Source organism: Nicotiana tomentosiformis, chromosome 4 (genome assembly GCF_000390325.3).
Source record: "Nicotiana tomentosiformis chromosome 4, ASM39032v3, whole genome shotgun sequence".
NCBI classification, from domain to species: domain Eukaryota; kingdom Viridiplantae; phylum Streptophyta; class Magnoliopsida; order Solanales; family Solanaceae; genus Nicotiana; species Nicotiana tomentosiformis.
The window spans coordinates 5,785,350-5,797,236 of NC_090815.1; the positions used below are offsets into that span (position 1 = coordinate 5,785,350).

Genomic DNA, 11,887 nt, shown 5'->3' on the forward strand with positions numbered 1-11,887 from the left:
AATCAGCCTTATCTAAAAAAAAGAGAGATTTCTTTTCTTAGATAACCTTTTCAGATATCTTGAATGGCTTTTGCTTTTAGAGCAATTTGGTCTCTCAGGGAGAATCACAACTGGTAAGTGTGTTTTGCACAATGTGCCACTTCATAGTCTTTGTTCGGTACTACAGGGAATTCCTGATTAACCTTGAGGTTATCTTTGTTTGCTTTAGCCAAATAGGCTGACAAGAGTCTTTTGGGGGAAACCTTCGTATTGCACGAATCCTCAAGACATGTTGGCTGTAACAACTGACTGTGCTGGCCAAATTTACTTTGTGCAACTGAAAAGCTGGTAGCAGATTTTGAAATCTTTTCTTGCTTGTTTTGACAAGGACTGACTCAGAGCGAATGACACAATGATGCGAAGAAACAATATTAACAAGAAATACCCCTGTCGGGAAGGAAAGGAGGAAGATTTTTTTGGGGGGGCAGCTAGCCTTTATGATCATGACATGCATTTTGGACTTAGCGGCCTGATCTTTCAAACTGTTCAAATCTTTCCTTTTATCATTCCTATGACATTTGAAGTCGGGCTTGTTTGTGTCAATTCTTTGCATCAGCTTAATGACTCACTTTCGACTAGTGGTGCCCCGAGGGGTTTTCATCAGCAAGTCTCTCTCATTTATTCATCTCTGATTACCGTCGTCTTACAGTGCCCGTGAGAGTTTTCACTAGTAAGACTCTCTCATTTTTCTTCTTTTTTTTCTTTGTGTGAGCAACCTGACAGTGTTCTATGTCGTGTGACAACCGTTGCTCATTGCATGCGTTTCTTGGCATTCTTGAAGGCATATCGGAAGGTCTTTATTTGGAAGGTTTTTGGATAGGGTTGGAAAGATGGGTCGGCATGGAGGCTCTAAGTAGACTCAATATGATGGGTTGTACACTTTACAACTCTTGAAATCGACTCTTTCAAAAGTGAAATAAAATCTTTGCCACAGTTTTAGATATTGGGGATTTTTGGATTTTTTTTTTTTTTTGAATTCTTATTTTGTTGGACCAAACCGTGTAAGGCTGCCTACGTATCCCTTTTTTAAAGGAATCAGGTCTAATGTAGTTCAAACATCTGACCTAACTATTATTTTTCATCTTTCTTTCTGCTCTTTTTTTTCTTCTTTTTTCCATTTTTTTTCTTTTATTTTTTCAAAACAAGTTGCCCAACTTCTATTTTCTGGGGGTATGAGCTTTTGACTGTTCTTTTCTTCTTCTTCTTCTTTTTTTTTTTTTTACTTGTACTTTCTAAGAGTTGACCTAGTTCGTACTCTTTGGGCATGGACTTTTCTTTTTTTTTTTTTTTTTTTGGACTTTTAACTCTAAACTTGATTCCAAAAGAGGGTGGTCGAAGAAAATAACACAGGCTCAAAAGGGGTAACAAAGGGTAAAGTGTTTGAGTAGCAGAAAAATGGCCTCCTAGCCTCGAGAATGCCAAACATGGTTTCCTTTCGCGATACAACATTGATGAACATGTCTGTTTTCTTGGTGTGTCGTGGTCGAAAGACACTTTCCATCCCTTAATGTCAAACTTTCCAACAAACTTCAATTGATTCTTTCCCAAACCCGATCTTCACAATGATTTGAAGGTAAAACTTACTCGAGCTTAATTCCAAAGTGTTTCGACTCTTTGTTCATCCTAAAAAATATCTTCTTCTTTTTTTTGGTTATCCGATTCAAGATTAGATCAATTTTCTAAGATCTGGCCAAAAGTTCCGCATGCATGCCATGTCACTAGAACTAGCGGCGAAAGAACTAAGCATGGAATGAAACAAGGACAAACTGTATTTCACTGAATAACGGATAGAAGGATTTGACAATAAGACAAACAAACTAAAATCCGAGTTACGACCCTAAAATAACCCGGCTAATGAAAATAGCAACAAAACGAACAGACAAGACTCACATAGACAAAATAGAGGGATAGAAGGGTTCGACTCAATAAAACAAATAAAATCTGGATCACACCCTGGAATAACCCAGGTAATAGAAAAAACATCAAAACAAGCTACCAAGATTCCTTCCTAGTGAGGAGGGAATGACTTTTCAATTGCTAAGCTTGACATTTAGCCACAAATTTGTTCATCAGAATCACCATGGCCTTCTCCAATTTCAGTCGGTAAGTTTCCGAGAGGATTCTCATACTCCATGTCACCACACATCATCCCCACAAAATGTGCATCATCATGTGCATATAAAGGATTCTGCGTGATATTCTGGGTGTCATTATCTTGGATCACTATCAGTTTTTCCTGGATCATCCTTTCTATTTCTCTTTTCAAATCCCGACAACTTTCAACATTGTGCCCCTGGGCATTGGAATGGTATTCACACCTTTTAGAAAGGTCAAAGTTTCTTGCACGTGGGTCCACATAATTTGGAGGAATAGGTGCAATCATGTCATAATACTTTAATTTCTCAAACACACTTGCATAGGACTCTCCTATTGGTGTAAAATTATCTTTCAACCTTTGTTCCCCTCTATACCCCTGGCTCCGTTGTGGGTTATAGGGCATTTGAAAATTTTGTAGAGACTGGTGGAGATTTTGCGGTGCTGGTGCTCGCTTTCTGGGGTGACTTGGTGGCTGGACAACATACTGAAATGGAGCAATAGAGTATTGTGGGTTCTGAGGTGGATAGTAGTGCTCAGGGGAATCATCGGAAACCTGATGAGGCTGCTCATACCTTCGAGATGTTCTCCTAGGACCTCTTCTCGACCTTATTGTCATCATGGTTTCTTCATCCTTCTCATTCGTGTCACTAAAATTATCAGATTCAATCTTTACAGCCTGAGTTGCAGCTTTGAGAACTGCTTGACTTATAATTTTGCCTGTCTTAAGGCCATTCTCAACCATTTCCCCAATTTTGATTGCTTCCAAGAAGGATTTGCCAACTACGGACATCATGTTTTGAAAATAATCTGGCTCTTGAGCTTGAAGGAAGACAGTGATTAGCTCGTGGTCATCCATGGGTGGCTTAACTCTAGCTGCTTGCTCTCTCCATTTAATGGCATATTCCCTGAAGCTTTCAGTCGATTTCTTCTTCAAGTTAGAAAGGGAATTGCGGTCTGGGGCGATGTCGATATTGTACTGGAATTGTCTGACGAAGGCCCGGGCCATGTCATCCCAGACATGCCAGTGAGAGGTGTCTTGATCAATAAACCATTCAGAGGCCACCCCTGTCAAGCTTTCCCCAAAATAAGCCATTAGCAATTCTTCATTTCTTCCCGCACCTCTTAGCTGATTGCAATACCTTTTCAAGTGAGCTATGGGGTCGCCGTGTCCATCATACTTTTTAAATTTGGGGATCTTGAAACCAAGTGGCAAACGAACATCGGGGAACATACATAGATCCTTGAAGGCAACACTCTTCTTACCTGCCAACCCTTGCATATTTTTCAACTGTTGTTCTAAGCTTTTCATTCTTTGGGTCATTTCTTCCTGTGCCATCTTACGGGCAGGATTCTCAATCTTTGCAGGAAGATCGAATAGGTACGAGTGGTACTCAGGAGAATGGTATTGTTCTTGTTGGGTAGCAAATTGTGACTCGTGAGTTTTCTTTTGCACCACCGTCGGTTGTGGGATGGTGAAGACGGATATAACAGTAGTGGTTGTCTGATTGGTTGTCAATGGCACACTTTGGGAGCGCGCAACAGAAGTTTCAGTTGTAGTCATACAGTTGGGAAAAAGACTGAACCCAGGTGGATAGGATTGATCGGGCAATGAGACCGGAATGGTAGTAGTCGAAATGGATGTGAACTCTGGGAAACCATGAATAGAAAAAGGCGGTCCTTGGCCATTGGCCCATGCTTGACACATTTCAGTCATTTATTGCTTCAGTACTCTATTTTCCTCAACCACAGTAGACTCATGTAGAACCCTCTGACCCTGAGTCTCTTGAGCACTTGTAACAGCTTTGATGCCAGTTGTCAATGGCATTTTTCCCTTGGATATTATGTTGCCAACTTACCACAAACCGACCACCTCAAACTTTTTCTATGATTCAAAACAAGAGACACGTTAGAATGGACACAGTCGGTCCTTATTATCATCATCATTTTTATTTTATTTTTTCATTTATTTATTTTTTTGGTCGATCGAACCTGATGTGGGTTGCCTACGTATCATGTGGGAACATGAATCAGATCGTGCGTAGTTCGGGATGATCAGAAATAAGGTAAATAAACTAACTCTTTTTGGATTTTGATTTTTTTCTTTTTAATTTTCGAAAGAAAGACTTATAAAGAAGAAAGAAAATATTTTGGGAATTTGATTATTTTTTCTAATTTTTCCGATAGAAGGACTTCTATATAAGAAAGAAAAATATTTTTTGGCTTTTAATGTTTTTTTTTTTTGGATTTTTTGGGAGAAAGACTTTCTAAAAAAAAGGTAGAAAATATTTTTTTTGGATTTTAATTTCATTTGTTTTCTTTTTCTAATGAAAGACTCCTACAAATAAAATATTTTTTTTTTGGGTTTAAAAATTATTTTTTAATCTTTTATTTGTTTTGGATTTTCTTTTAAAAAAGACTCCTAAAAGAAGGAATTAAAGGAAATATTTTTGGATTTTTAAAAATGGGGTCTCAAAGAAAGACTTTCTAAAGAAGGAAATAAAGGAAAATATTTTTAGATTTTTGAAAATTGGGGTCTAAAAGAAAGACTTTCTAAAGAGGAGATAAAGGAAAATATTTTTGGATTTTGTTTTGAAAATTGTGGGCCGGAACCGATGAGGTTTGCCTACGTATCTCACATCCGGTGAGAATCAGACCCGCATAGTTCTGCCAATTTTGACTCGTGGAAAAATAGGACTTATATTTTTCAAAGACTCATCCTTTTCTTCTCTCTTTTTTTTAAAAAAAAATTCGGTAGAGTTTCAGGATATTTTGAACACTGGTATTTTCTGGATGTTTCTCTATCCTACCTCACTTCTTGATTTTGCTTGATTTCCTTTCCCTATTCTAAAAACCGGTCAACATACAAGTCGAAACCGATAAATGCACAAGTAACATGTAAAAATGCATCAGAATGGTCTTTTAAATTGGGTACACCTGTCCTAGACAGACCCAACCCCTGTGTTGAGTCTCCAAAGTCAAATGCACGTAATGCAAACAAACGTACCTACTAGGGATCCAGCATGAGGCTATGTTATTCTAGGCTTAAAACCCTGGGTGTATGGTTCTAGACCTGGCTTACCCGAGCGGACAACTCGAGCCGAGGGGGGGCAACATACCGGTAACCAAAAGGCCATCCGGCTTTGTAACTGATCCGATCCTCGTTCTAAATTAGGATATGACACTAACAGAAAAGAAGTCACGCCAGCGTGCACTTCCCAGAAGATTTAGAAGACTCAGAGAGAGGAAAGGTTTCGTAGCAGTTTATATACAATTCACACAATATCAAAGCGGTAAAAAAAAAAAAAGCGGCATTTAGCACATTAGGCTCAAACACGTAAAAATTAGACAATCGTGAAAGCCAATCATAACAGCTATTATAAGCTCGAATTCAGAACCCTGAACCAGAGATTCTGGGTTCGGTCCCCAGCAGAGTCGCCAGAGCTGTCACACCTCCTTTTTCCCGAAGGCGGGTAGGGGATAAGGGAGTTTTTCCAATTAAAGTGACAATATTCGAAATGGAATTATTTATTAAATCAGAGTCGCCACTTGGAATAATTTATGGTGTCCCAAGTCACCGATGTATTTTAAATCCCAAATCGAGGAAATTGACTCTATTTTATGGTCCGCGAACACAGAAGACTGGGTATGGAATTCTGTTAACCCGGGAGAAGGTGTGAAGCACTCCCGAATTCCGTGATTTTAGCATGATCGCTTAACAATTAATACTTGGCCTAATTATCTGATTTATCATATATTTAAAGCCTATTGTGCATTTTTACTTTTTAACCGCTTTTAATTATTTATGAAATTATTTCTGGAACAAGTCACGATGTCGTACACTTGTCACTTTGGCACACATCGCAAATCGCGCCACATGAAATGCACCCGCGATTTACGACATGCTTATTTTTATTATTGTTTGAAGTTATGGTCGGGTCACATGAAATGTACACCCGAATTGGAATTTACGTATCGTGACCATGCCACGGAAACCATACCCATGATCACGATGATTCATTATTAATCGCGCTTAAAGAAAACTACGATGTTCATTAATTAATTTTCTAAAGCTAATTTTAGATTATTGTAAGGTCAAGAATTATGAAATTATTTGTGGAAGAATGAAGTAAATTAGTTAACGGAATAAATAGGCCAACATGTACCAATACTCTATAGCCCCAACAGATTAATGACCCAACATACTAAATCCAAATTCCATTATATCAAATCTATTATCATATTTCAGAGAACAAGACAATTAATATTAAGAAAAAAATGAACAAACTAGTCAAATTAACAAGATAAATGTATGTTATCACGCAAGAACGACTTAAACATCCACCAAACTGCTTAATAGATTTCACCAACGATTTTAACCCTCACAACTCAAAGGTATAAACCAACAGAATATTATAAAAATGAACAAGACCAAACAAAGCAACAACTAAAACAATGCTGACACGAAATAGGCATAAGCTAATCAAAAATAAACACCAAACTATAATAAGCAAAAGAAAACAAGCAGAACTAAGGAAATGCCGAAAACGGACCTTTTTATAACTTTCGAAATATAAAAAAAAAACACTCCTCAGCTGGTTTACAAAGAAGATCGAGCCGATAATACCAGACCCGTTAACCAAAGACCACGCCGGAAAACACTCGAATCTCGCGAACGAACTCGAACTCTACTCGACCCAGAGAAAACCGAAACTCAAAGAGCTTTTGTAGGGCAGCGAGCTGAGGCGGGTCTTAGATGCGCTATCGAACTTCGACCTCGACTCTACTATTTTTCCTCGGACAAAAGCAGACTCCACTAAGATAATAAAGGATAACCAAATTTCTGCTATGGTAAATACCAAATAGAAACAGTAGAGGTGTTGAAGTTAAAGCCTTTTCTTTAGGAGATAACTAATAGGCAAAGAGTAAATTTTAGAGAGGAGAAGAGCGGCCGCTTTTTTTTCTTGTTTTTATTTTGGGTGAGGTGTGTATTTATCTTTAGGTAGGGAGAAGGGGCTTAGGGTTAAGGGATTGGGCTTGGATTTAGGAAATTGGGTTGGGTCCATGTCTTGTTGAGTTTTAATTTTGGGCTAAGAAGACTAAAATAATGTAATGTATTTATAAAAATCACTCCTAATAAACTACTAAAATAAAATTAAATATTAAAAGTAAAACTATATTTTTATATTTTTAAATGTTATAATAAAGTAAAAATAGAGAAAATAGGCTAAAGTCATGGTAAAATTAAAATACTATAAACATAAATATACTAACTGACCTTAAACTAAAACTAAAAATATTTTTGAGTTTTTTTAAATTGTAATTTGAAGTAAAAATTGATTGAAACTCTATAAAAATTAAAGTTAAGTTAAATAAATATTTTAAACACTAAAATAGCTCAAAAACGTGCCGGATCAAAAATTACGTGCTTACATAAAGTATTGTGTTATTTGAGTTATTATTTTGAGGATATAAGGGTGAAATTTCACTGTTGATATTATATGGGTATAAGGATGGCATTTCACTGTTGTTATGTATGTTGGGATATTGTCTGGGAGGAGTGATAAGAGTGGCTATAGGAGAGATAAGGGTGGCTATAGGAGCTATAAGGGTGGCTATTGATATTATCAGGGCGGAGGGATAATAGGGGCTATTATAGGATTGATAAGGATGGCTATAGGAGAGATAATGGTGGCTATTGTCAGGGGTGATATGTGATGATGTGGAGTTATTGCGCTGGTAATTTTTATGTGATGTTGTGATTTTTCTTGTGTTTATTTTTATATCTTGTGCAATTTATCTTGTTGTTTCTGTAAATTTGATAATAATCTGATTTATGTTGAAATTGGGAGCATATGGCTATTGCCAGGTGGATTATGAAATAAAAATGTGGGCATGTGGTGCCGTGAGTAAATAATAATGATATTGGCACGTGAATTGTCCGTGCTGTTGTGATATGAAATGTGGGCACGGGGTGCCATGGTTAAATCATCAAAGATATTGGCACGTGAGTTGTCCGTGCAGTTGTGATAGAGAAATTTGGCACGAGGTACCGTGAAAATATGAAAGTGGGCTGAGACCCGTATTTTATAATTTTGAAATGAGGTGTCACATGGTGACTTTTAATTGAAGGAATTATATTCAAAATATTTATTTGGAAGGAGTTTTATTCAAAAAGATTTATTTGAAAGAATTATATTCGAAAGATATTTATTTGAAGGAATTATATTTGAAAGAGATTTATATGAAATAATTATATTTGAAAGATATTTATTTGAAGGGAGTATATTCGAAATATATTTATTGAAAAGTATTATATCCTGAAGATTATTATTTGAGAAGTATATAGGCGAAAGATTTATATTTGAAAGACATGATTTAATTGGGTATACTTGTATTTATTATTTGTTGAGCAATATTAATGGTGTTCTTATTGCCCTGCTGTGCATATTACTGGTTGATTAGTGTTGCCATTATTGTTATTTGTTTCCTATTATTTTGTATACTATTTTGCACAGGTTATTAGACTAGTGAGTGTCTTGACTGTACCTCGTCACTACTCCACTGAGGTTAGTCTTGATACTAATTGGGTACCGACTGTGGTGTACTCATATTATACTTCTACATATTTTTGTGCAGAGCCAGGTATTGGAGATATCAGACTCAGACAGAGTTAAAGCGGGATCGCAAGGATTCAAGGTAGAGCTGCTTGGTCATCGCAGTCCCTTGGAGTCTTTTCATTTTTATTGTACTGTTAATTATTAAGCAAATAGTATTAAGTATTCGATCCTTGAGATCATTCCATGTATTCGATTAAAGTTCGTGACTCAGTATTACCAGTCTTGGGAGGTTGTTATATTTGTAGTTATTTCCGTGGGTTCGATTATCATTTTTTTTAAAAGGCTTGAAATGTAATTGTAATCGGCTTACCTAGTCTTACAGATTAGGTGTCATCACGACACCTCTGGTGGGATTTTGGGCCGTGATAGTTTGCTCAAAGTGTTGACCGAAGTCAACTTATGTGAGTTTTAAAGCATTGTTTCACATTTTAATCAATTATTCTAATATAAACTTTCCGAAAATATTTACGGACTGCGCATGCAAGTCGAGGAATGCTGAAAGGTGCTATTCGAGGTCTTAAAACACAAAAATAAATGTTTAAAATTAAAGATGACATATTGGGTCATCATACTGTTTAAGTTAGTTTCATATTAAGCTTGAATGTATATTCTCGTCTAACTTAACAGCTTGTTTGGATGGTTGTTACGTATCGTTTCATAATGTATCGTATCGTACTGTATTGTATTGTACTGTATTGCTTGATAAATATAATGTATAAATAGATTGTGTCATTTGTCATCGTTTCATAATATCACACACCAGCAATATGAAGAATAAACTTGCAATATTATAAAGAAAAATTATGATACATGATAAAATTATTATATAAAAAGGTAGGGTAAATGATAAAATATAATTATCTAATAATAATGAAGGGTGAGATTGAGAGAAAAAGACAAGGTAATGACGCGACCACACCAAATCAGTCGTTACACAAAGTGGCACATTTCGTCGTTATGTAACGATGGAGTTAACGATACAATACAATAAAATTTAAGTAACAATCAAAACAAATATCATATTTAAAGTAACAATGCGATACAATACAATGGGTAATAACCATCCAAATAAGTTGTAAGTGAAAATGGTCTCCTCCTCGGTTAAGGCTCTTAAATTAATTGCAATTGTTCAAAAATAATACCTTGATTAGATAGGATACATGACCTTTTGAGATAGAAATAGAGTTCAAACCACCAAGAAGTGTAGATATGATCCCGTCACTACCGTAGAAATTTTGTTTAATATAGTAGCTTTCTTTTATGTATTTAACTACTTAATATTTCTTTAAGAGTTGTTTAAAATTTAAGCATAGAATATCATGAATCAAAATATTTTCAATAAGTTAGTTAGGCCTTCCATAATTGATTACCAAATTCTCTAAGCTGAGGCGTTTCATATAATTGAGAAAAGGTGGAATTTTAGATGTTTTCTTCTAAAAAAAAATAATATTAATTAACTTTAAAACACTTTTTCATTAATTTTAAACGCTAAGCAATCATTCGGCACGTACGTTTTAGTAAATTTTCTCGACCGCGGATTCTCTTGCGTAGCGCGGTAGTTGACATTTAATAAATTTCTAAATTAATTTCCTCAAATGTAGTAATTTTTCCAAAAGTAATAACGTACTAATAATCCTTTGGCATGATGGCGGATTCACTTGCGTAGCGCGGTTATGGCAAAGTGAATGAAATTCTTCTCGGCCGCACATTCGCTTCCGTGGTGTGGGTAAGACAACTTAATATTATTCAAAACATCATTTAATAATTCTAATAATCAAGCAATAAAAGTGGACATAGGCAAAACACGAAAACCCAAATAAGACAGTTTGTCAAAAGTTAATTCAAGCCAAGTTGTAGTCATAAAGCGACCGTGCTAGAACCACGGGATTCAGGGAGTGTCTCACACCTTCTCCACGGTCAACAGAATTTCTTACTCAGTCTCCTCTTTACGCAGATCAATAATAAATAGAGTCAACCTTCATTTGATGCGGGATTCAAATAAAAGGTGACTTGAAACACCCAAAAATCAATTCCAAGTGACGACTCTGAACAATAAAATAATCTCTATTTGAAATTGTTACTTTAATTGAAAAAATTCTTTAACCCTCATCCATAACATCTATCTTTTAGGGTAATAAAGGGGTGTGACAAAGTTTACCAAGGAGATTTGGAAAGGATTACTTTAATGGGTACAAAGACTACCTCACATGCTCACACTAAGAATAATTGGGAAGATCATCTAGCTTGGGTAATCAAGCTAAGTGTGCCAAAGGAAAATCGCAGCAGGCTTGCACTTTTAAAATGATGTATGCAGAATGTGTATACGCTATATGGATGGAAAGAAATCAAAGGATCTTTGAGAAGAAGAGTAGAAGTTGGGATAGCATTGATAGAGAGATAGTATATATTTGTAATGTTAGAGCTTTGCCCAGAGTTAGAAATGTGTTACACTCCCTAATGATGTAATTTTGATTATGATTATATTTAGGTTTGTCAATTGAGTTGATGACTGAGATAGCTAGTGAGATCAACTAGCTACTGATTTGTAATGTTCTATTTGGTGATTAATAGAAAAATTAGTTACCAAAAGAAAAAAGGTGATCCTATTTCATTGACTTGGCAGTTAAACTCTATTGTTTATTTTCTTCTTCTTGAGCCGATGCCGATGGTCTTTCGCAAATAATTTTTCTATTCCTCTGGGGTAGGGGTAAGGAGTGTGTTTGGTATAACGAAAAATATTTTCCATGGAAAATATTTTCTTGAAAAATAAGTAATAATCTTACTCATTTTTCGGTGTTTGGTATGCAAATTAAGAAAAATAACTTCTCAAGAGTATTCGTACATAATTTAGATACAACAAACATGAAGCCATAAACTTTCGAACCAAAAACCTTCCTAACCCATAAATTTGATAAACTTCTGAATCGCTAAACTTTCGAACCGCAAACTTTCGAATCCGTAAACTCTAGGATTTCTAAACCCGCAAACTTCCAAACACATAACTTTACGGAGAGGGGGGCGAGGTAGGCGAGAGAAGGGGGAGGGGGTTGGGTTTAGATGTGAGAATAGGTGGAGTTTTTGGAAAATATTTTCCTAACTATTTCTAGGGAAGTCATTTTTCTCAAATTTCAGGA

At 35.9% G+C, this 11,887-nt stretch overlaps 1 long non-coding RNA gene across 1 annotated transcript in view; it reads left to right on the forward strand.

Moving 5' to 3' along the window:
* LOC138910585 (uncharacterized) overlaps window positions 1-11,257 on the forward strand; it is a 28,239-nt gene extending 16,982 nt beyond the window's left edge. The window contains exon 2 of the long non-coding RNA XR_011415724.1: window positions 11,126-11,257. This is a non-coding gene — a long non-coding RNA (uncharacterized lncRNA). The remainder of the gene's footprint in view (window positions 1-11,125) is intronic.
* Window positions 11,258-11,887: the final 630 nt, after the last annotated feature.